Genomic DNA, 24,431 nt, shown 5'->3' on the forward strand with positions numbered 1-24,431 from the left:
TAGAACCCACTAAACTCAATTCAGCTCTTCTACTATCACCTCCAAATTCATTATGGGATTCCCCCCTCAAGATGCAATTCCAGCAGCCCCCACTAACAAGGTGGAAACAATTTCATTCCTGAGGACTCATTATGAAACCACATTTGGAGAAAGCATCTCCCTTTTGTCTCTTTCTTCCACCTCCTTCTCACCTCCAGGTCAAGGCAAACCTAGGGGTTGGCTAAGAGCTTTCGCTCTGGCCAGAAATAAACCATTTGGTCTGGGGATGCTGGTCTGGCTTTTGCACTACCATTAACTCCATGGGTGACTTTGGAAACATGCATAAACTCTCTGGGCTTCCTTATCCTTGTTTGAAAAATGAGATGAATAACCCTTTATTTACTCCATAGAACCAAGATTAGGGGTGAAGTAGGGAATTGTGTAAAATCTTTTTAAGAAATATCAAAAGTGTCACAAAGCCACAAAGCACCATTACTGGATTCATTAGACACTTAGATTGTTTATAGGTTTGAGGCTCCCCAGACTCCCTCTACTCCCTGGGAGAGCTAATTTCTGAGGTCCCCATGGCATAACATTGCAGTGGATGGAGCTCCAGGACAGGATGATCTCATCTACCTTTCATTTTCTTATATATTGTCCTTCCTTGTTCTCTGGGACTAGGGCCTGAACAGTGCCTCAAATTCTTTCTTTCCCTTCTACAGAAACCATGCTGGTTATTTTACCTGCAACAAGGTGAGTAGTCTCCAGCAACTTGAGGCACCAAGTTGTTACTGAGTGAATCAAATCGTTCATTTCACAGGGGTTTCTGTAGGGAGAGTCTTGCTCAGGGAAACACATCAGAAGAGAGAAAAGGCTAGAACTCTTCTATCTCAGGGCACTATATCAGGCAGTCACATCAGATGGTAAAGGGTTTAGCTGGAATGTCAAAGCAGGGGGCCATGAATGCTCTATAACGGTGGCCTGAAGCTCATGCTGGACACCTAGAAATTTTAATCTAAGAGAACCTCTTCACTCAAGGTCATCATCATAATCTTAGGTGCATAGATGGTGCTTGTTCCTAGAATCTTGGTAAAGACAAATTCACCTCTACAGAGTAAGGGTTATAGAGCTGCTTTCTGATGTGTGATTTTCTTGCCTATTCTTTTTTATTCATAGAGCCTACCCTTTCTGTTTGCCAAATGTTTGGGACTGCTTTGTGAAAAGGAAAATATGAATGGATAAATTTAACTGTTCCCAAATGATTCTTTAGATATTCCCCCCATCTAGACAAAGAGGGCTGAATTTCTTACAGCTGTACATCTATGCCTGAGCACATACAATTCTCTTACCATCATGCATAAACTCCAGCTTATTCAGAAAAACTTTTCCAATTTCTAAAGCCCTCAATCTAATGCCCTCTTTCACTGATCTTGTTAATCTTATGGTCTTAGTTTCAAAGTTCACTCACTCATTTATTTCAGAAATACCCAATTTCTACTGTATATAACCTACTATGGCAGGCATTGAGAATGCAAAGCCAAATCACACATAAATTCCTCTGCAACCCAGAGTGGAGGGAAGGTGTGTTCCATAGAGAAATGACAATGCAAGAGGTTAACAGAGATGAGAGCTGTGATGTGTACAATTCAAGAGTGATGGGAATTTAGTAAAAGGAGTTTGGAATGGGGAAGAACCATAATAATTTTATTTATCTTTGGGTTTTTTCTTCCTTAGATTTGCTAAAGATTTATTTTATTTTATTTCTAACAGATCTATAATGATTTATGATCTATTTTTGTGTTCTGTTCTTTTTTTATTTTTAGCATTATTTTTTTCCCAGATCTCAAATAGTTCCTTGCGGGTGGGACTTCATTTGTTGACCTCAGGGAACAAAGTGAGAAAGGACCTAAATACATTTTGAGGAGAAGGAAGTCCAAGGCAGTGGTGGCTTCCAGCAATGCACATAGGAGTCAGGTAAGGTTACTGAGGTGAAGGCAGGAACAGAACCAATAAGTGAGGTGTGGCCTGAGGAATGACAGAAAAAACCCACTAAAGAACTTGGGGATATGCCATGGAGCAGCAAATGAAAATAGGTCAACATATTTTTTTTATTGAATAATTAAATAATCAAGGCTGATCCCTTCCACTCTGGAATGTCTTATTATAGAAACTCATGGAGCCAGAGCCTGGGGCCAACAGAACTGCAGTTACTGAGTTTATTCTATTGGGCTTGGTGGAGACACCTGAGCTGCGAACAGTTGTCTTTGTATTCTTCTTCTTTGCCTACCTGGTCACAGTTGGGGGCAACTTCAGCATCCTGGCAGCCATCTTGGTGGAGCCCAAACTCCACACACCAATGTACTTCTTCCTGGGGAACCTATCAGTGCTGGACATTGGGTGCATCACCGTCACTATTCCTTCAATGTTGGATCGTCTCTTGTCCCACAAGCAAACAGTTCCATATGCAGCCTGCCTCACACAGCTCTTCTTCTTCCATCTGTTGGCGGGAGTGGACTGCTTCCTATTGACAGCCATGGCCTATGACCGATTCCTGGCCATCTGCCAGCCCCTCACCTACAGTACCCGCATGAGGCAGACTGTCTAGGTACTACTGTTGGCTGCATCCTGGGCTTGTGCCTTTACCAATGCACTGACTCATACTGTGGCCATGTCCACACTCAACTTCTGTTGCCCCAGTGAGATCAATCACTTCTACTGTGACCTCCCCCACCTTTTCCAGCTCTCCTGTTCCAGCACCCAGCTCAATGAGCTGCTACTATTTGGACTGGGCATTCTTCTGGCAGGTGCACCTGTGATTCTCATTGTCACCTCCTACATCCATGTGGCAGCTGCAGTCCTGCAAATCCACTCTGCGAGGGCAGGAAGAAGGCCTTCTCCACATGTGGCTCCCACCTTATTGTGGTAGGCCTCTTCTATGGGACAGGCATCTTCAGCTACATGAGGCTGGGTTCAGTGGAGGCTTCAGACAAGGACAAGGGTATTGGCATCCTCAACACTGTTGTCAGCCCCATGCTGAACCCACTCATCTACAGTCTCAGGAACCCAGATGTGCAGGGTGCTCTATGGAGGGTGGTCACTGGAAAGCAAGCACTGACATGAAGGGGTCTCAAGAAGGTAGAGACCATGGCAGTAGTCCTCCCTAAAGCCTTGAACATGACCACTTTTGTTAGGAAGTAACAATCTTGTTTCCCAAGGATGCTTTACCTGATAATAGTATACAGTCCTGGACCAGAACCCTGGGTACTTGCCATTTGGGCCTCTAAACCCTTCCCAGTCCAGATGAAAGTGGAACCCAAGATGTTTTGTATCCTGGAGGTTCTTGGTCCTGCAGAAAGGACCTTCTGTTTACTTACTTAACCAGCGTCCCCAAAAGCACCAGTAAAGAGTCTCTCCAAAGTATAATGTAGCAAGTCACAACCTAGTGCCAGAATTTAGCATACCCTTCTCTCAAGCTCCCCCTAAAGCAGCTCCCACCACCTGTTTTCACACAAGATCCCACACAGTGACCCAGCTCTAGTACAGAAAATTTGAGAAATTAATTTCCAGTGTCCTCTTGACATTGCAAGATTCTGGGCTACTTAACTGTGAAGAGCATATATTTCCTTTGGGATTTCTCCTTCATTTTTCCAAAATGGAAATGTTCATTTATTTAAAAATTTTTCTTTAGGAATTGTACTTATGAAAATGAAAATAAAACAAAATTTTAAGAGTAGAAAATTAAAATCAAAACCTTTGCTTTCTCTGCCTCCGCTCTTCATGATTCTTATGAAATAACTACTGTTAAAAATTTGGTGCTGTTTCTTTTAATTTTTAAATATATATATATATAAACATGTTTATGTATCTTTATATCAATAGAAATATGTTCTGTATATTTCATATCAATAGGGGAATGTTATGTCATGGTTGCTATTCACATGGTATGTGGTAGGTAGCTTCTCTTACCTATCCAGTATCTACAAATTTACCTTTTCCATTTTAATGATTGACAAGCATTATTTTATGAGTAAACAATAATTTACATAGCGATATGCCTTTTGATAGATTTTTACATTGTTTATAGATTTTCTGCATTTACAATTGATAACATATAGAATATTCTTTAGAAGGGTGTTTTCATTTATTTTTTTTATTTTTACTTTTGGTAGCAAGGGTTGAACTCAGGGGCACTGAGCCATACCCCAGTCTTCTTTTTTTTTTTTTTTTTTGACTTTTTATTTTACTACAGGGTCTCATTAATTTGCTTAGAGACTCACTAAGTTGCTGAGACTGGCCTCCAACTTGAGATCCTCCTGCCTTAGCCTTCCAAACCACCAGGGTGTTTTTACTATTTGTGAACATTTCTGTAAGTTCTGTTGTGTAAAATTCCTGAGTTCAATGAAATAAAGTTTTAGATTTCTATATATAGCTTCCTCTTATCCTACAAAACTTTCACACTACTTTATTATTCCAATGAAGAATGAAAATGATTGTTCTCCAAACTTTTGATAACTGTGACTGTTATAAATAAATTCTCCTAATTTTTGATAATACAATGATTGAAAATTTCTATTTATTATTTGATATGTATTTTTGATGTTCATATAAGGATAAAAGTATTTCCAAATATTAATTGTTCATGGGTAAGGACTGAATTGTGTTTCTCTCAAATTTTGCATGTAGAAGCACTGAGCCCAGTGTGATTTATTGGGAGATACAATCTTTAGAAAGTAATTATGGTTGAATGAGGTTATAAGGGTGGGGCCTTAATAGAATAGAGCTATGGCCTCATAAGAAGAAGACAGCGCTCTCTCTCCCCCCCCCCCCCTTTCCTTGTCATGTGAGGATGTAGTAAAAAGGGCTGTCTACAAGGCAGGAGGACAATCTTCATCTGAATCTGACCATGCTGACACACTGTACTTGGACTTCCAGCTTCCAGAATTGTGAGAAAATACATTTCTGTTATTTAAGCTATCCAATCTTTTTCATATTTTGTTAAGGCAACATGAGTGGACTAATATAATCCATTTCTATGTCTTCATTGGTAATTGTCTTTTCATGTCCTTTATCTCTTTTTTTAATGGATCATTAACTTTTTTATTAATTTGCAGGAACTCTATATAGTGTAAATATTAATCCTCTGCAACATATTTTGCAAATAATTCCACATAGTCTTTCAGTTGGCTAACTTTCTTTCATCTTTGTTTTTAAAAATCTTCCAACAATTAGAAGTTTTATGTTTTTGATGTCAGCTTCTCACACAACCAGTTATAGTTTCTTTCCTTGAGAGTAAGTAGCAGATATAATGGAAGAGCAAAAGAGTTACATTGGTGGTATCTGTTATTCAGATTTAGAGCTATAGATGGCTGTTATGAATGGAGCACATGTTGTTATTACTGAAATAGAGATGTCCTAGTTTCATCCTGGAACATATCCCATGGTTTATTTGGCAGCAGTGGTCGCCACAATCAGAAGTAAAGTTACAGTGGTCAAAAGGAGCTAATGGAAGGATGTAGACAGTAGGTCACTTGGAATCAAGAAAATGCTAGCTTGAAACACTACTCCTCAAATTCCTATGTGTCCTCAAGCAAATTACTGAATCAGTTTGAACTTCAATTTATTTATTTGTAAGATGGAAATAATAAAGGCACCCACTTTGTGGAATTGTTGAAATGTTTGATTGAGATTTAACATAATTAAAGCTCATGGTATAGTGCCATGTGCATAAAAGCATGTGATAAATTCTTCCAGGTGTTATGCTAATAACATTATTGGTGGTTCTGTACTGGGGATGTTGTGTGTGTTACTTTATTTAATTCTCCTACCAACCCTACCAACCCTAAGAGGGGATATTAAGTACATTTCACAGGTAAGAAAACTGAGGCTTCAAAGTGGTCAGCAGTTGCTAGTAAATGGAAGACAGATTTATCCATCTGCAAAGCCCACTAGTTATCCAAGAGGCCATGTTACCTCCTGGGGTTGGGTGGATTAATAGGTGTTTGAGGAGGGACTGAGAGTCTACCGCAATTTCTTCTGTTTCATCATCTTTACCATTAGACCCTAAATTTCCAAGGACCTGGCCTGGAAAATCATAGTAGGGGACACCTTCACATCCATCCCCTCCCCCCACCCCCTGCCACCAGCTTCTCCTAGCATAGCACAATGCTTCCACCAGCTCTCCCAGGATCATTGTGGCTCCCAAGACACAGTCCCTAATAGGGACTCACAAATAGGCCCTGGGTGGGAATGCACTTTGTTCCTGGGGATTTCTTAAGAGTTTGAATTTGGAAAGGACCTATCCCACTTTTCTCTTTTTTCTTGGATTTTCCCCTTATTCCCAGATTCTTATGAAGGCTATAACTTAATAATAATCAATTATTCTTTTAAATATACTGATTTTTAAATTCCCTGTGATTACCATTTTGTTTCTGCAGTCCTGACTAGCATTGTTCTCTAATATTTTTCTTCATAAGATTTTTAATTTTTATTGTCAGATGTATGCTAACCTCATAAAAATATTTGTATTATTAAATCTTCTCCTGTACTACAAGGTTTATATGGCATAAGAATATTATATTAATTAATTTTTTTAAATTTTATTTTTACAAACTGCATTTTCATTCATTGTACACAAATGAGGTACAACTTTTCATTTCTATAGTTGGACATGACGTAGATTCACACCATTCGTGTAATAATACATGTACGTAGGGTAATGACGTCTGTCCCATTCCACTTTCCTTCCCCCACCCCCTTGCCTCCTCATTTCCTGCTATACAATTCAAAGTTCCTCCATTCTTCTCTTACCCCTGATCTGCTATTATGTATCATAGTTATCAACATCTTCATGAGCATAAAGATTGCTACTAGAATATTTATTTCTTTATTTTATTTTTAATTGCCAAATAATAATTATATATACTTTAAGATATAAAATGTGATATTTTGGATATGTTTGCACTCTAAAATAATTAAATTCATTTTGAGTTGAATTTTGTACAAGGTGAGAGATAGGGGTTTAGTTTCATTCTGCTGCATATGGATTTCCAGTTTTCCCAGGATCATTTGTTGAAGAGGCTATCTTTTCTCCATTATATATTTTTGGAACCTTTGTCTAGTATGAGAAAACTGTATTTATTTGGGTTTGTCTGTATCCTAAACTTGGTGCCATTGGTCTACCTGTCTATTTTGGTGCTAATACCAAGCCATTTTTGTTACTGTTCCTCTGTAGTATAGTTGAAGGTCTGGTATTGTGATACCACCTGCTTCACTCTTTCTGCTAAGGATTGCTTTAGGTATTCTGGGTCTATTATTCTTCCAGATGAATTTCATGATTACTTGCTTTAATTCTATGAGATACATCATTGGGATTTTAATTGGAATTGCATTGAATCTGTATAGCACTTTTGGTAGTATGGCCATTTTGACAATATTAATTCTGTCTATCAAGGAACATGGGAGATCTTTCCATCTTCTAAGATTTTCTTTAATTTATTTCTTTAGTGTTCTATAGTTTTCAGTGTAGAAGTCACACTTCAGATAGAACACTACTCTCCAAAATCTACAAAGAACTCAAAAAACTTTACACCAAGAATACAAATAACCCAATAAATAAATGAGCTAAGAAAATGAACAGATACTTCACAGAAGAATATTTACAAGCAATCAACAGATATATGAAAAAAATATTCAACATTTCTAGTAATAAGAGAAATACAAATCAAAACTACCCTAAGATTTCATCTCACCCCAGTTAGAATGTCTATTATCAACAATACAAGCAACAATAGGTGTTTACAAGGATGTGGAGAAAAAAGTCCACTCATACAATGCTGGTGGGATTGCAAATTGGTGCAGCCACTCTGAAAAGCAGTAAGGAGATTCCTTAGAAAACTTGGAATGGAACCACCATTTGACCCACCTAAATCACTCTTGACCTATACCCAAAGGACTTAAAATCAGCGTACTACAATGGCACAGCTACATCAGTGTTTATAGCAGTTCAATTCACAATAACTAGATTGTGGAACCAACCTAGATGCCCTTCAATAGATGAATGAATAAAGACACTATGGTATATATACACAATGGAATATTATTCAGCCACAAAGAAGAATAAAATTATGGCATTTTCAGTTGGAGAATATCATGCTAAGTGAAATAAGCCAATACCAAAAAACCAAAGGCCAAATGATTTTGCTGATAAGTGAATGATGACACATACCGGGGAGGGGGGAGGAGGTAAGGGAAGAATGAAGGAAGGATGGATTGTGTAGAGGGAAATGAGGGGTGGGGAGGGGGTGGGGGAAGGAAAGATAATAGAATGAGGCAAACATCATTACCCTATGTACATGTATGATTATGCAAATGGTATGACTCTACTTCATGTACCACCATGAATAGTTGTTTTCCATTTGTATACAATGAATCAAAATTTTAAAAAGAAAAAAAATAGTAAAATAAAATAATTAAATCAATCTAATTGGCAAATTCATTACTTCAAGTACTTTTTACAGTGAAAACAAAATCTATCCTTTCAATAATTTTGAAATATACAATGCATTATTATTTATTGTCATCACTATTTGGTGCAATAGATCACTGACATTTATTCCTCCTGTATAATTGGATCATATCCTGTTTGAGCAGCATCTTCCCCTTCCCCCAACTTCTGGTATCCACCATCTTATTCTCTATTCTTGGAGTTCAATGTTTTTAGATTGCCAGTGAGATGATAACCAAGAGTACATTTCTCTCTGTGCCCAGATTCTTTCACTTAGCATAATATCCTCTAGATTTACCTAGTTTGCCAAAAATGACAGAATTATGTGCTTTTTAAGTCTGAATAATATTTCATTATTTATATGCAACTCCTCTTTGTCCATTTATCTGGTGTTGGACACCTAAGTTGGTTTCATATCTTAGTTTTTATGAATAATGCTTCAGTGAACATAGGAGTGAAGATATCTCTTCAACATTGTGATTTTTAATAAATTGTAGAAGATTGCTAGATAATATGGTATTTATATTTTGGGTTTTTGAAACCATGTTCATTTTCATAATAGCTGTACTAATTTCTATTTTCACCAACAGTGTACTGAGTTATCTTTTCTTTATAATCTCACCAATGCTTGGTATCTTTGATCTTTTTTATAATAACCATTATACACTTGCAAATAAATACTTCAGAGTGGTTTTAATTTGCATTTCCATGACTGTTACTGATAATGAGCATTTTTCATATATCTATTGGACATTTATATGTCTTCTTTTATGAAATGTCTATTGAGGTCTATGTTAGTCTGTTTTCCATCACTATAACAAAATATCTGAGATAATCAACTTATAATTTTGTTTCACTGTCTTTGAGGTTCCAATTGATAATCAGTTGACCCTATTGCTTCGGTCTGTGGTAAGGCAGCACACATGGCAGGAGATCATGGTGGAGCACAATTACTTAGCTCATCAAGGGACAAAGAGCAAAAGAGAAAGAAAAATGTTGCAACAAATAACCTTCCAATATGTCATCTCTTATATGTGACCATATAGCTATTGGATAAATTCCAAAAGATAAAAAAAAATATATAGGTAAAAGGTAAAAATTTCATAATTTTAAAAAAGATTACCAGATTGCCCTTTTTCCTTTGAACTTATGCCCATTTATATTCTATTGATCACTACTGAGAGACTACTGAGAGGGCCTGTTTTCTCACATCTTTTCAAACAAATCAGGGAGAGTAGATGGATAATATAAACACCAGACCTGCTGGGACAACATTTATTGGGAAAAAATTCATAGAAATAGAAACATTATCAGGAACTCAGATCCCCCACACCCATCGTGTTCTGGGATACCAACTCGCTTTCCTAGGCTACTTTAGTGGGAAATCTCCAGCCCTTCCCTGGCATAACCAGGAGGCTGAGGTTCAAACCTGGCAGCTGCAGCTCTAGGATATAGCAGAACCTGTGACATGAGCTCTACTTCAACCCTGAATCAGGACCAACCTTGTTTATGGATGATTTCTGCAGAAGGCCAGTCTCTAGGGAACTATTCTTAGATAAATTAGCTTATGATTTTAGCCTTTTCCAATCTGACAAGAGAAAATTTTTATTGTAGTTTAAATTTGCATTTCTCTAATTAAAAGCAAACTCAATCTATTTTCCTGTTTTAAGAGATTTTTGTACATTTTATCTATGGAATGTTAATATTATTTGTCCATTTTTCTATGGAGTTATTTGTCTGTATATATATATATAAGATGTAGCTCTTTATCTATTAGGGAAGTTGCCCACTGTGTCTGCTGTCAGTTACAAATTTTTCCAAGTTTTTTGCCTTTTGATTATGTCTATATCGATTCAGTCATCAATCCATAAAGCAGAAGCACTAGGAATATTTGGAACAGTGCTGAGAATGTAATCCAGAGCTTCAAGCATACTAGGCAAGCACATGACCACTGAGCTACAGTCCCATACTGAGGTTTTTTGATAGTCTCAATTCATTCTGCCGACTTAATTCTGTATGGATTGCAGGCCACTGAAATATACTCACTGTTATCCTGTTTCTGGCTTTTTTTCCTTGAACTTCCTTTATGTATCAGTACTACCCATTTGATTTGCAGCATTGATTTTTATAGCTATTATATCTTTTTTCACCATTTATTTCAAAGTGCTCTTCTGTTTTCCCATTTATGGCCTCTTTTCAAATTCAAATTTATCTTATGTTAACATCATGATCCCTCCTTTATTTTTTATTTCAATCAACTGGTATTCCTTTAACTTCAACATCTTTAGTTAGCTTTGCTTTGGAAAGATACTTTGGCATCAGCCTCAACTTGCATGTTTTTAGATGCAATCTGAAATCCACTTCTTTCACTAGATGAGTTTAGTCCATTCAGCTTTATGGGTTTTGGGAGGGTGGTTTGGTACCAGGAGTTGAACATAGTGTTACTTGACCACTGAGCCACATCCCAGTCCTGTTTATTTTTTATTTTTGAGACAGGGCCTCACTAAGTTGCTAAGGCTGATTTAGAAATTGCAATTCTCCAGCCTCAGCCTCCCAAGTCGCTGGAATTACAGGTGTGTGCCATTGCACTCAGCTCAGCTTTACTGTTTAAGTATGTATAATCCTAATTCTGTTCTGTTTTTTCAAGTCACCCTGTTTGCTTTTATAGTGTTTTGAAAATCCTTTCACTGTAAGGGCTTTGTTTGTTTTACTTTGCTTTCTAGGAATGTTTCTTCCCATAATTTGGAAGATTTGTTTTAGGGTTACCTTTATAAATTTAAGTGTAGTTCTAAAATTCCAGGTAATATCCACTAGTTTCCTAGCATATGCAATGATCGAATTAATATATTGTCTTTTATTCCTCCTTTTCTCTTTCTGCAGTTACCATGTGATTTATTTGATTATATTATTAACCTGTTCCAATATTTTTTTTTTTATTGCAAACAACTGGGATACATGTTGTTTCTCTGTTTATACATGGCATAAAGGCATACCATTTGTGTAATCATAAATTTACATAGAGTAATATTGTTTGATTCATTCTGTTATTTTTTTCCCTTCCCCCCACCCCTCCCACCCCTCTTTACCCTCTATACAGTACTTCCTTCCTCCATACTTGCCCCCCTTCCTAACCCTAACTCTAACCCTAACACTAACCCTTCCCTCCCCCCCATTATGTGTCATCCTCCACTTATTAACGATATCATTCGTCCTTTGGCTTTTTGAGATTGGCTTATCTCACTTAGCATGATATTCTCCAATTTCATCCATTTGCCTGCAAATGCCATAATTTTATCATTCTTTATGGCTGAGTAATATTCCATTGTATATATATACCACAGTTTCTTTATCCACTTATCAATTGAAGGGCATCTAGGTTGGTTCCACAGTCTGGCTATTGTGAATTGAGCAGCTATGAACATTGATGTGGCTGTATCTCTGTAGTATGCTGATTTTAAGTCCTTTGGGTATAGGCCAAGGAGTGGGATAGCTGGGTCAAATGGTAGGGTCCATTCCAAGATTTCTAAGGAATCTCCACACTGCTTTCCAGAGTGGCTGCACTAATTTGCAGCCCCACCAGCAATGTATGAGTGTACCTTTCTCCCCACATCCTCGCCAACACCTGTTGTTGCTCGTATTCTTGATAATCGCCATTCTAATTGGGGTGAGATGGAATCTTAGGGTGGTTTTGATTTGCATTTCTCTTATTACTAGAGATGTTGAGCATTTTTCCATATGTTTGTTGATTGCTTGTAGATCTTCTTCTGTGAAGTGTCTCTTCATTTCCTTAACCCATTTATCAAATGGATTATTTGAATTCTTGGAGTAGAGTTTTTTGATTTCTTTATAGATTCTGGAGATTAGTGCTCTATCTGAAGAATGATTGGCAAAGATATTCTCCCACTCTGTAGGCTCTTTCTTCGCATTGCTGATAGTTTCCTTTGCTGAGAGAAAGCTTTTTAGTTTGAATCTATCCCAGTGGTTGATTCTAGCTTTTATTTCTTGTGCTATGGGAGTCCTGTTAAGGAAGTCTGATCCTAGACCAACAAGGGGAAGATTTGGACCTACTTTTTCTTCTATAATCTGCAGGATCTCTGGTCTGATTCCAAGGTCCTTAATCCATTTTGAGTTTAGTTTCGTGCATGGTGAGAGATATGGGTTTAGTTTCATTCTGTTGCATATGGATTTCCAATTCTCCCAGCACCATTTGTTGAAGAGGCTATCTTTTCTCCATTGCATATTTTTGGCCCCTTTGTCTAGTATGAGAAAATTGTACTTATTTATGTTTGTGTCCGTGTCATCTATTCTGTACCATTGATCTACCTTTCTATTTTGATACCAATACCATGCCGTTTTTGTTACTATTGCTTTGTAGTAGAGTTGAAGATCTGGTATTGCAATACCCCCTGTTTCACTCTTCCTGCTAAGGATTGCTTTACGTATTCTGGGTTTCTTATTCTTCCAGATGAATTTCATAATTGCTTGCTCTATTTCTGTAAGGTACGTCATTGGGATTTTAATTGGAATTGTATTGAATTTGTATGGCACTTTAGGTAGTATGGCCATTTTGACAATATTAATTCTTCCTATCCAAGAACATGGAAGATCTTTCCATCTTCTAAGGTGTTCTTTAATTTCTTTCTTTAGTGTTGTATAGTTCTCATTGTAGAGGTCTTTCACCTCTTTTGTGAGATTGATTCCCAAGTATTTTATTTTTTTCGAGGCTATTGTGAATGGGGTAGTTTTCCTAATTTCTCTTTCTGAAGATTCATCACTTATGTATCAAAATCCGTTGGATTTATGGGCATTGATCTTGTAACCTGCTACTTTACTGAATTCACTTATGAGTTCTAAGAGTTTTCTGGTGGAATTTCCAGGTTCCTCAAAATATATAATCATGTCATCAGCGAACAGGGATAGTTTGAGTTCTTCTTTTCCAATTCGTATCCCTTTAATTTCTTTGGTTTGTCTAATTGCTCTGGCCAAAGTCTCAAGAACGATGTTGAATAGAAGTGGAGAAAGAGGGCATCCCTGCCTTGTTCCCGTTTTTAGGGGGAATGCTTTCAGTTTTTCACCATTTAGAATGATATTAGCCATGGGCTTAACATAAATGGCCTTTACAATGTTAAGGAATGTTCCCACTATCCCTATTTTTTCTAGTGTTTTGAGCATGAAGGGGTGCTGTATTTTATCAAATGCTTTTTCTGCCTCTATTGAAATAATCATGTGATTCTTGACTTTAAGTCTATTAATATGGTGAATTACGTTTATTGATTTCCTGATGTTGAACCAACCTTGCATTTCTGGGATGAAACACACTTGATCAGGGTGCACTATCTTTTTAATACGTTTTTGTATGCGATTTGCTAAAATTTTGTTGAGAATTTTTGCGTCGATGTTCATTAAGGATATTGGTCTGATATTTTCTTTCCTTGATGAGTCTCTGTCTGGTTTAGGTATCAGTGTGATATTGGCTTCATAGAATGAGTTTGGCAGGGTTCCCTCCTCTTCTATTTTATGGAATAATTTGAGAAATATTGGAATGAGCTCTTCTTTAAAGGTTTTGTAGAACTCGGCTGAGAACCCATCTGGTCCCGGACTTTTCTTTGTTGGTAGGCTTTTGATGACTTCGTCTATTTCAGTACTTGAAATTGGTCTATTTAAATTGTGTATGTCCTCCTCGTTCAGTTAAGGCAATTCATATGTCTCTAGAAACCTGTTGATGTCTGCGAAACTTTCTATTTTGTTGGAGTATAGATTTTCAAAATAGCTTCTAATTATGTTTTGTATTTCAATCCTGTCTGTTGTGATATTTCCTTGTTCATTCCGAATATTAGTGATTTGGGTTTTCTCTCGTCTTCTCTTTGTTAGTGTGGCTAAAGGTTTATCAATTTTGTTTATTTTTTCGAAGAACCAACTATTTATTTTGTCAATTTTTTGTATTGTTTCTTTTGTTTCAGTTTCATTGATTTCAGCTCTGAGTTTAACTATTTCCTGTCTTCTACTACTTTTGGTGCTGGTCTGTTCTTCTTTTTCTAGGGCTTTGAGCTGTAGTGTTAGGTGGTTTATTTGTTGAGTTTTACTTCTTTTGTTAAATGCGCTCCATGAAATAAATTTCCCTCTAAGTACTGCTTTCATAGTGTCCCAGAGATTTTGATATGATGTTTCTTTGTTCTCATTTACCTCTAAGAATTATTTAATTTCCTTCCTAGTATCTTCTGTTATCCATTCATCATATAATAGCATATTGTTTAATCTCCAGGTGTTGGAATAGTTTCTGTGTTTTACTCTTTCATTTATTTCTAACTTCAATCCATTATGATCTGATAGAATACATGCTAGTGTCTCTATCTTCTTGTATTTGCTAACATTAGCTTTGTGGCATAATATATGATCTATTTTAGAGAAGGATCCATGTGCTGCTGAGAAGAAAGTGTATTCGCTCTTGGTTGGATGGTATATTCTATAAATGTCCTTTAAGTCTAAATTATTGATCATGTTATTGAGATCCATGGTTTCTTTGTTCAATTTTTGTCTGGAAGATCTGTCCAGTGGTGAGAGAGGCGTGTTAACATCACCTAGTATTATTGTGTTATGGTCTATTTGGTTTCTGAAATTGAGAAGGATTTGTTTGACATACATGGATGAGCCACTGTTTGGGGCATAGATGTTTATGATTGTTATATCTTGCTGATTTATGCTTCCCTTAAGAAGTATGAAATGTCCTTCTTTATCCCTTCTGACTAACTTTGGCTTGAAGTCCACATTATCGGAAATGAGGATGGATACTCCAGCTTTTTTGCTGAGTCAATGTGCATGGTATGTTTTTCCCCATCCTTTCACCGTTAGTCTATGGGTATCTTTTTCTATGAGGTGAGTCTCTTGCAGGCAACATATAGTTGGATCTTTCTTTTTAATCCAGTCTGCCAGTCTATGTCTTTTGATTGTTGAATTCAGGCCATTAACATTAAGGGTTATTATAGAGAAATGACTTGTTTCCCGGTCATTTGGTTCATTTTTTAAATTTTGTTTATTTATTTGTTTGACACAACTTGTTTCCTCCTTTGACAATTCCTTTAGGATAATTCCTCCCTTTGCTGATTTGCTTCTTTGTTTTTCATCTCTTCCTCATGGAATATTTTGTTGAGAATGTTCTGTAATGCTGGCTTTCTTTTTGTAAATTCTTTTAGATTTTATTTATCAGGGAAGGATTTTATTTATTTCATCGTCAAATTTGAAGGTAAGTTTTGCTGGGTATAAGATTCTTTGTTGGCATCCATTTTCTTTCAGGGCTTGAAAAATGTTGTTCCAGGCCCTTCTAGCTTTTAGGGTCTGGATTGAAAAATCTGCTGATATCCGTATTGGTTTCCCCCTGGATGTAATTTGGTTCTTTTCTCTCACAGCCTTTAAAATTCTGTCTTTATTTTGTATGTTAGGCATTTTCATTATAATGTGCCTTGGTGTGGGTCTGTTGTAATTTTGTGTATTTGGAGTCCTATAAGCCTCTTGAACTTGATTTTCCATTTCATTCTTCAGATTTGGGAAATTTTCTGATATTACTTCATTGAATAAATTGTTCATTCCTTTGGCTTGTTTCTCTAGACCTTCCTCAATCCCGATAATTCTTAAATTTGGCCTTTTCATGATATCCTATAGTTCTTGTAGATTCTGTTCATGATTTCTTACCATCTTCTCTGTTTGTTCAACTTTGTTTTCAAGGTTCAATATTTTGTCTTCAATGTCTGAGGTTCTGTCTTCCAGGTGTTCTATCCTATTGGATATGCTTTCTATGGAGTTCTTAATTTGGTTTATTGTTTCCTTCATGTCAAGGATTTCTGTTTGGTTTTTTTTTCAATATCTCTAACTCTTTATTGAAATGATCTTTTGTTTCCTGTATTTGCTCTTTTAACTATCGATTGGTGCGATCATTCAATGCTTGCATTTGCTCTTTCATCTCATCGTTTGCTTCTCTGATCATTTTAATTATGTACATTCTGAAATCCTTTTCTGTCATTTCTTCTGCCATGCTGTCATTGGGTTTTATTGTTGTAACATCTAGATTTGTTTGCAGCATTTTCTTTCCTTGTTTTCTCATATTGTTCAGGTATCAGTGGACCGCTGAGATATTGCAGATTTCCTCTATTGACTTCAATGTCCCTGAAGATTTCTATATATATCCCCCCTTAGCCTTCAGTAGGCTGAAGTCTTGGAGGAAGTTGATAATGCAGTGCTCCACAAGGAAGCTGCCTCTCTAGGAGTGGTGTCCTTCAGGTGGGGTATAATCCCTGCTAGTGGGCAGAGGTATCTCCACTTGTTGACCAATGGTCATCCAAAGGGTAACTAGGCTGCGGGCTGAGGCAAGGCCTGTTTGGGCCTGAGTCTCTGGTTTTACCGTCCTTGTGGGCAAACCTCACCCAGCAGGGAAGACTCACCCGGTGGGGTGGTCTCGCTGGTCAGTTCCCTCCTAGAGGTTCCCCTCAATTTACAGCTACCACCTGGGCTGGGCTGCCTTCCTCTGCAAAGTTTCCAGGGGCCCGGCCCTGCCTCCTGGGCCTGGGAGCCTCACCCTTCGCAGATGAATCTCCTTAGGCTGCCCCTCCTCAGAGAATCTGCCCGCAGGCCTGGAACCTTCGCTCTACCCTAAGCCTGTCTCTGTGCGGCTCTTCCACCCAGAAGCCTCCTAGATCCTGGGACCCTGCTCTGCACCTAATCGCCTGGCTATGCGGCCCCTCCTCCGAGCAGCCACCTGGGGCCCCGAACAATCGCTCTGAGTCCCAGAGACCCGCCATAGGCCTCTTCCTCCAGACAGCCGCCCAGTATTCTGGTGTGGTCACTAGGAGTCCAAGAAACTCACTTCGTGCCTCCTCCTCCCACCAACCACCCGTAGCCTTGGGCAATCACTCACTCCAAGTCGAAGTGACCCTCCCCGTTCCTCCTCCTTCTCCAGATAACCCCCCGGGTGTTCAGGAGCGGTCACTGTGAGTAGCTCTCTATCCATGTGACCCGCTGCACGGGTCCTCTGGGCAACCGCCCGGAGCTCTGCGGCCACTCAAGACCAAGCAACCCACCACGCTTATCCTCCAGGCAGCCCCCCTGTGTTCAGGCGCTGTCACTTTAAGTCCAAACAACTCACCACTCACCTTCTCCTCTGAGCAGCAGCCTGGAGTGCTAATGCAGTCACTGCGAGTCCAAATGACGCGCCGCGCTCCTCCTCCTCCTCCTCTTCCTCCTCCGGGCAGGCCCCGGGGTTCAGAAGTGGTCTGAGTTCAAACAGCTCGCCATGCAGCCCCTTCTCTGGCTACCGCCTGTAGCTCTGGTGTAGTCACCCCGAATCCAAGCGGCCGCTCTCCTCTTCCTCCTCCTCGTCCTCAGGGCAGGCCCCGGTGTTCAGAAGCGGTCGCTTAGAGTCCAAACAGCTCGCCGCGCAGCTTCTCCTCTGGCAACCACCTGTAGCTCTGGTGCAGTCACTCCAAATCCAAGTGACCACGTTCCTCCTCCTCCTTCTCAGGGCAGGCCCCGGTGTTCTGAGTCCACACCTCCCCTGGGCTCTCCTCGCCACTCCTCCCCTGGGCAGCCGCCGGAGCCCCAGTGGTTGCTCCGAGTCCCAGCGCTGTGCCCAACCTGTTCCATTATGATGATTTGTGTACTTTTACCTCTTTTACCTCTGTTTTGTGACCTATCAGATTTCAGGAATACCTTTAAGGATTCAAGTATAGAAGAGGGAAATCAGTACATTTGACTGCCTGCCATCTCCTCTCTCCCTTCCTGTTATTTATAACCACATTACCATTTCAGTTTTTAAATCCATTTACATTTTATTCCATACTTGCAATTTCTACAAATGTTTTCAACTTAGTCCCATAAAGAAATCTAAAACTAATCGCCAGTTCATATGCTATAGATTTTTTATTTTTCTCTGGTGACCAAAGTTTGTTCTTTCAAAGTTTTTAGTTTGAAATCTCTAATGTCTGCCTTTTTTGACAAAACAGGGATCCTAACTAAGAAAATATATACTCCTTATTTGTATAAATATGTCAAAATATACTCTACTGTCATGTAAAACAAAAAAGAACAAATTTAATAAAAAAAGCAGAATAAACTTTAAAAAATGCCTAATGTTAATAGTTCTTGTATGGCAAAATTAACTTGATGTTTGAATGATAAATGATAGCTAAATGGTTGTGATACTTTTATCACTTTTGTTTTCCTTTTTGGAAAAATGCATTGTAAGCATTTTTTTCCATTATATTTTGTTTTGAATGCTATTTTGGAGCAATGAGAAATTACCTTAATTTTTTTTTTCCTTTATAATTGTTCTGAGATTTTTGGTTTGGGTTTTTTTTTTTTTTTTTTTTTTTGCGGGGAGGGGTACCAGGGATTGAATTAGGGACACTGAACCATGGAGCCACATGCCCGGCCCTATTTTGTATTTTTATTAGAAACAGGGTCTCACTAAGTTGCTTAGCACCTTGTTTTTTCTGAGGTTGGCTTTGAACTTGTGATCTTCCTACCAAGTTGCTGGAATTACAGGCATGCACCAAGGCAACTAGCTGTTTTTTCATTTTGGCTACATTTTTTTTCTTAGATATTATACTCATATAGCTCTTGATGGCCATGGATTCCCTCTCTCTGTGCTTCTTGTTACTCTCCTATTTGATCTCCACTATTCTCAAAGCCTTCCATTCTGTTTTATGGATAGGAGTTTCAGATATTTAATTGTTTCTCTGAAGACAAAATCTATATGCTTGGTTTGGTAAGGGATGAGGACTCAGAAGAGAAAGTGCTGAATTTAATCTGTTGCATTCAAATCAGATGTATACTTTTTGCTCATTTGTTTTTCCCAATGGTTTTGTCCCTCATAGTCCTAGAAGTAGATTATTACAGGTGGTGGAGGGAAGGAATTCCAAAGTGGTAATGTCACTTGCTCTGGTAATTCAGAATAAGTAAAGGTATTGGAGTAAATGAGGTAGGGGAGTTAGGTATAGTACATCCTGGGGAATAGAAAGGTCTTTTCTTGTACAGAAGGAATTTAGCAGAGGCCTGGACATGCAAAAAGCTTATTTTGGTTAGGTAAGCCAATTGACAGAACTGATTTTTTTTCCTCCTTAGGTGTTTCCCTGCAGGAAGTCATGCAACTATAATCTGGGGCCAATGGAACACCAGTTACCAAATTCATCCTGTTGGGTTTGGTGGAGACACCAGAGCTATGGCCAGTGGTCTTTTTACTTTTTCCCCTTGTTTAGATGGTCACAGTGGGGAGCAACATCAGCATCCTGACAGCCATCTTGGTAGAGCGCAAACTCTACACCCCAATATACTCCTTCTTGGGGAATCTTAAGAAGATCATGGATAATGATGGGCATTGGGTGCATCACTGTCACTATTTCCTCAATGTTTGGTTGTCTGTGTCCCACAAGCACACAGTTCGATATGGAGCCTGCCTCACACAGCTCTTCTTCTATCTGCTGGTTGGGGTGGACTGCTTCCTCTTGATAGCCATGGTCTATGACCTATTGCTGGCCATTGGCCAACCTTTCACCTACAGCATCCAAATGAGCCAGGCAGTCCAGAGGATACTGGTGGTTGTATCCTGGGCTGTGCCTTCACCAATGCACTGACCCATACTGTGTCCTTAACTATCCTCAACTTTTGGGGATCCAAGTGAATCACTTCTACTGTGACCTCACCCAGCTCTTTCAGCTCTTCTGCTCCAGCACCCAACTCAATGAACTGCTGCTCTTTGCTGTGGATTTAATAATGTCAGGTACCCTTGTAGTTCTCATCATCAGCTTCTACATCTATGTGGTACTGCAGTCCTGTGAATCCACTCTGCTGAGGGAAGGAAGAAGGCCTTCTCCATGTGCAGCTCTCCCCTCAGTGTGGTTGTCATATTCTGTGGTTCTGGTGTTTTTAACTATATGTGACTATGTTCAGCCAAACTGTCAGATAAGGATAAAGCTGTTGGAATTTTTAATAGTCATCAACCCCGAGCTGAACCCAATAATCTACAGCCTCAGGAACCCTGATGTGCAGGCTGCCCTCTGAAGGGTACTCCCCAGGGGAAGTGGTCATTGGTTTGAGAAAGTCTCAAGTGTAACTTCCTCCCTGTGTCTTTTGGACTAAAGTGAAAAATCCCCTAGAGCCAACAACTAGCACAAATAGTCCACACAACTTCTATCTCCCTTAACTTGAGGACCATTTGTAGGGAATAATTAATACTTCCCAAAGAAGCCCTTCCCACTCACAGGGTGAAGGGTTTGTAGATTGCACGAGGCCAGCCCCTTTCACAAATTATAACTTCAGTTACTGTGACTTCCCTTTACTGATTAAAGGTGAAATGTAAGATTATGCAAATGCTTATAGATTAATGTCCCAAGAGGAATGAGTAAATTCAGTTATAGCTTCAGTTCCCAGAGCACCTCAGAAAATTTCCCCCACCCAGAGATCATCTTTTCCCCTCAGGTTCAGGTATGCCTGTGCATTTATGAAATATACCTAGAGAGAAAAGCATAACAGAAAAATGTAGCTTTTTCCTGTGACACAAAGATCCCATAAGATACAGGAGGGCAAAAGGAAAGCTATGCAGCTATATATTGTGCAATAATTCTGAATAACATGAAGCTTGGTGCAGCCACAGACACATTTCCAATTCCTTATCCATCCTTCCCCATATGCTTCAAATCTTTGGAAGAGAATTTATAATCTAAACATTTTTTAAAATATTTCAACAATCCCAGACTACTCAATATGAATTTTTCCCTAAATTCTCACACTTAGTCACCACCCCTACCAGCTGATACAATCTATAACTGTAAATGCAAGTCACATGGTTATTCTTTTCCCTAAATTTCCCATTATCTGCAGGGGAGTATGACTCTGATCTAGAACATTGTCTCATCCTGCTCTCTGTTTACCAGCCATTAGTGGTACACAGAACTGTATCTTCCTTCTAGCATCCTTTTAAGGACTGATTGTCCCTTCCTGGATACTCTTGTATACTATTGGTATTTCTTTATTCACTTCTTGAAATATTTTCTTTGATTTGCACCTGCGATTTGGTTTCTCCATGATATTCAATATAGGTGAAGGGATTTGAAGATGAAAAAGAGAGGAAGGGAAAAGATATGAAAGAGGAAAGAAAAACAAGATTAGAGGTAGAGAGATTTTGATAAAATAAAATATAAAATGTGGAATAGGGAGAAACAGGATAGAGTTGTAAGCAAAGGAGGCTGAGAAGAAAATAAGTGTTGGAGAAGAACAATGCAGTAGAGATAGAGAGGGAGATGAGAAAGAATTGGGAACTGGATAAGATGACTTGAGACTGTTAAAATATCAAAGGAGATGGAAAATTAGTGGGTCAGAAATGAATGGAAGATGTGGGTTTCCCACACTGCATTAACTAACAATAACTAGTTCTGGCAGTCTTGAATTCATCATTGTAGTCCATGTTTTTACTACAAAGAAAATAAAAATTTCTGTTTTGCCAAATGTGCTAAAGAATGCACAGGGGCATATTCACTTCTCTAGATAGAGATGCTCCCAGAAAGTCAGGAAGATTTATAAGATGAGAAAAGAGAATTTCCTCCTGAGTATTTTACCCAACTTTATATCTAAAATATCCAAGTTTGTGACTACCTGACCAACTTACATTCCCTGCCTGCCAACAGTGTCAAAAGACAGGGAAAACATGGTATGCCTGTGCTGTTTGATTCTGAGTCATCAGATAAACTTCAAGGATACAAAAGTGTGAGCTTCCTTCAATGGTCAAGAAGAGTGCTGGACCAGACCTATGACATGACATGGTTCCCACATCATCACCTCTATCATCGCCAATGTCCATGTCCTCAAGTAAGTTCTTTCCCTTCTCTGGGCCTGTATCTGTTAAAAGGCACAAGGTTCTCTGGTTTACTGATGTCCTCGTTTCCACTATCTTGAATGAACAGAAAGGCTGACACAGTCTGTTAACACTGAGAGTTGCCACATCTTCCACCATCACCTCTGCACACCAGTATTTGGCACTGCAGGGAAAGGGAATATATTCTCTGCCTCCAAGACCCTCGTGCCTCTGGCATTTCTTTCATCTGGCCATTCATATCAGGCCTCAAGGGATGACTTTCTCCACCATCATCATTGAAGCCTAGTGGAGTAACTGGGTTCATCATTACAAAGAAGAACCCAAGAATTAGATTCCAGCAATCTGTTCACCTTCCAGGATCACAGGGTTTCTTTAACAATTTAGGAGTTTTTATTTTCCTCTGTAATTTTGTCTTGTTTTTAAATTCCAAAGTAGAAATATCTCAAGACTTAAGTTTTTCATTAAATACGAAATACATCATGGTGGAAAAACTCAAATGGTGCAGTTTGTCATCACCACCTTCCTACATATAGCCACAACAAAAAAGTAACTACTGCTAAAATTTCATTTTAAATTTTCCAGAACTCGCACATGCACAAATGTGCACACACACACACACACGCACACATATAAAGTAGCTATTATAACTCCCCTAATTAAGCCAATCTCAAAAAACTAAAGGACAAATGATCTCACTGATAAGCGGATGAGGACATATAAGGGGGGGTAGGAGGAGTTAGTGTTAGGGTTAGGGTTAGGTTTAGGGTTAGGGATAAGGAGGGTGGTAAGAATGGAGGAAGGACTGTATAGAGGGAAAAGAGGGGTGGGAGGGGTGGGGGGGAAGGGAAAAATAACAGAATGAATCAAACAACATTGCCCTATGTAAATTTATGATTTTTAATTAAAATAAAAGAAAAAAAAAACAACATTGCCCTATGTAAATTTATGATTTTAATTAAAATAAAAAAACATTGCTCTATGTAAATTTATGATTTTTAATAAATTTAAAAAGATGAAAAAAAATTTTTTTTAAACTTTTGTCAATGAACACAAATCTCAACATAAAAATAGATATAATAAAATGGAAATTCTAAAGCTGAAAAATATAGTTTCCAAAATAAAAACTTACTGAACAATTTAGCAGCCAAATGGATATGACAGAAAAGAGAGTAAGTCAACTAACTGGAAGTTCAAGTTATCCAAGGTGAAGAACAGGGAGAAAGTTTTGTTAAGGGACAGATAAGATAATATTTTTAAAGTTCAGCATATGAGGAATTAGAATACCAGGAGAGGAGAGAGAAAATGAGGCAGAAAAACTATTTGAGAAAATAATGGCCAGCAACTTTCCAAACTTGATGAAAGATATTTGTGTTATGAGAAACTAAACAAATACAAAACAAAACAAACACAAAGAAGTGCTCACTAACATTGAACATATAACTCAGTACTAGAGCTCTTGCCTAGCAGGTGCAAGGCCCTGGCTTCAATCCCCAGTGCTGCAAAAGCAAAAAGTTAACAAAAAATCAAAACAAAGAAGTCCACACTAAGCCACATTATTGTCAAATGGTTGAAATACTAACATAAAGATAAAGTGTTCAAAACCTAATAAAGACATATTGCATACTAGAGAACAATTACCTAATTCACAGCTCACTGCTCATGAAAAATCATGGGATAGAGAAGAGTGATGTATTATCTTCAAAATGCTTAATAGAAAACACTGCTGGTCATGGTGGCACACACCTGTAATTCCAGCAACTCAGTAGGCTGAAGCAGGAGAATCGCTGGTTCAAAACCAGCTTCAGCAACTTAGCGAGGCCCAAGTACAAAGGAAGATATACAATGACCAGTAAGTATGCAAAAGAAGATCAACATCTTTAGTAAACAGAGAAATGCAAATTAAACTGTAAGACATCTAAAACTGAGCTTCTCAGAGTCTCTTTTCACCGCACCAGTGCATTTTTCCATGCCTTCCCTGGGAACTTAATCAGGCAGTAGTTCCTCTGATCCTATATAAGGTCCCTACTCCCCTGAGCCTTCTAGTTCCCTCCTTAGTCTTCTTCAAAGACAATGCTGACATTTGCACCATCATCT

General features: G+C 38.4%; 1 protein-coding gene and 1 pseudogene across 2 annotated transcripts in view; one reads left to right on the forward strand and one right to left on the reverse strand.

Annotated features, from left to right (window-relative positions):
- The window catches only part of LOC306656057 (olfactory receptor 1D2-like), a 382,885-nt gene that overhangs the window by 257,666 nt on the left and 100,788 nt on the right, over positions 1-24,431 (reverse strand).
- Positions 2,153-3,099, forward strand: LOC306656068 (olfactory receptor 3A2-like; annotated as a pseudogene). Its single transcript has one exon. The product of its transcript is annotated as an olfactory receptor 3A2-like (transcript).

This window comes from Sciurus vulgaris (genome assembly GCF_902686455.1).
Source record: "Sciurus vulgaris genome assembly, chromosome: 3".
In the NCBI taxonomy this organism is placed as follows: Eukaryota; Metazoa; Chordata; class Mammalia; order Rodentia; family Sciuridae; genus Sciurus; species Sciurus vulgaris.